The following is a 2414-nucleotide window of genomic DNA, read 5'->3' as shown; positions in this document are numbered from 1 at the left end:
TTAACCATCCTCTCTACATGGGTGACAAAAGTAATGAACGACGATGATAGCCGTAATATAGATGGGTGCGATTTTCTCTATAGGCAATATATTGATAGTTAATGGCTATAGAAAATGCGGTACCTTCGCACATGTACAATTCTGAAAGTTAAACGGCACGGAAAACTTCAGTAGAGACGCTATATATATATATATATATATATATATATATATATATATATATATATAGATAGATAGATTTTGAAAGATACTTTTTCTACCCTTTCGTTTCACTCGCTATCAGCTTATTATGTTGGTAAGTTGATGTAGCTTCTGATTAAAAACTGCGGTAGTACTGTCTTCAGAAATATCAGAACTTACACCTGTCGAGTAAGTTTCGCAGGAAGTTTTCGAACAAAGATAAACATGACAAAACAATTATCTTCAACTCCCGTTTGCTAATATCTATTCTTTTTGACTTCCGTATTTTCGATCAAGAACTTCGTTCTTCCAGAAAGCTCCTGTCATAGCAATCTAACGAATGACAGCGAACGAAACTCGTATCACAGAAGATGCTCATTCCACTCCTACATGCCTGAAATTTAACTTGTCAAGTCGACGACGTTGCTAAGTCTCCAAAAACATATTTAGGTGCCTTGCGAGAGCCCTAGTTTTTAGCCTAATTTTTTCTATAGGTTGATGTCTGTATAAAAGGCCAATCAAGAACACTTGGGCCCTAGCATCATTCAACCTGTAACTTTCGACTTGATCTTGTTAACTAAACAACTGTGTCTCTTTGAAAAGCAATTAAGCCTAACCTAGCTCTCTCTAGGCTCTCTTGCTTCAAATACATATGTATGTCGGGAATGCCTATAGCTAAAGAAACAAGCAGCGATAGACCTAGGGATCTCTAGTTTAAGCCCACCATCGGCGTACGCTATACAACAAGCAAATGACAAACGATTTACGAGTAAGAATGCCCTGAAGTCCTAATCAATCACATCAAATGACATAATTTTTAACGGCAGCTTTATTTTTGCTTATTTGTCTTAGGATTCAGCATAGCCTACATTCAATTTTTCCAATGCCCAACATTACCAATCATAACCTTCGGCACTGATAAACTACAGTGAAGAACGGGGCTAGATACTTATTCAAAGTTTACCATACCGCTAGACTATTGGCACCAGTGCACTAACGTTATTTACCGTTTTCTATCAAATTGAGCAGACCTAAAAATAGTCTCACATATGGCTATACCACACCTACCTGCGAAGTCACATGCTGTGGCATGGCTTTTCTAAAGGCTGGAAAGAACAAGCGGATATATTAGGATACGAAGCGCTACCACGATAGTGGGCAGCTAATAATATGGACCCGATTGAGGCGCCGCAGCAGACCCCACTTATAAGAAGGAGAAACGGTGACGGCATCCCGCTCACAGGAGTAACTCATGAGTTCATGATTTGTTCTTTCCGTCGGCATCCGAGTCACAATCTAATCGCGAGTTGTCTGTTACTCGCATTAAGGGTAACCCTCATCGGAGGGTGCCAGAATAGCTTGTTTAGGCTAAGGCCAACTTTCTAGATTTAAGCAGAGCTAGAACACCGCCCTCCAACCTAAGCCCGTAGTTGTGGAGGCTGCACCAGTAGGACCGCCTTAACATGCCCGACAGGGAACAGGCAGAGATGCGCAAACTGTTGGCTCGTATAGGCATCGAAGACTCTTACACACGCATACAAACCGACATAAGCCCGCGTTTTTGTACTGCAGTCAGTCAAACAGTTGAGACGGTAGCACCAGAACGGTACGAGAATGCTTCGTCGCTCAACAAGCACTTTGAGCGTTCGCTGGCTGCGCAGCCGATTTCCTCGCCAGTCATTGAGCATGGTTCTACAACTCCAGGCTTCTACCCAATATTGTCCTCTGGGCCTGGCATAATTGAAAAAGCAGAATAAGCAAAAGATTTGGACGAGTTTGGTCCGAAACGACACGGCCCTCGAAAGATTGCTTGAACCCATCATTCCCACTTTCGCTGCAAAGAATCGAAAGCGAAGACCACGAGGATACACCATCAGACGCCCGAGAAGATGCCGAACTTTATCGATGGCGAACGAAAAGAAACTATAAAGTAACAATTGCCAGGCCAAATGACAAAAAGCAACGACCCTCCGGGGCGACGGGGAAATAGGAATGTACTATATCGTTCATAGATGAAGCGGCTCGACACGTAGCGCTTGGATATCGCTGCTCGGCTTGACAGACTGAGTCAGTGACTACAAATTATACCGTACCAACTAGCCTGGTAGAGGCTGAGGGTGGCTTGACGGCAATCAAGATCTAGTATACACGTAGGAATGTATGATGAGTTTCTCTGGCAAAGAGGGCTAGCTTTCGGTAAGCACCAAACGTTGATTGTATATATGGCCCTAAAA

Source organism: Varroa jacobsoni, unplaced genomic scaffold (assembly GCF_002532875.2).
Source record: "Varroa jacobsoni isolate VJ856 unplaced genomic scaffold, vjacob_1.0 contig01276, whole genome shotgun sequence".
Lineage (NCBI taxonomy): Eukaryota > Metazoa > Arthropoda > Arachnida > Mesostigmata > Varroidae > Varroa > Varroa jacobsoni.
This window is presented reverse-complemented; position numbering follows the sequence as displayed.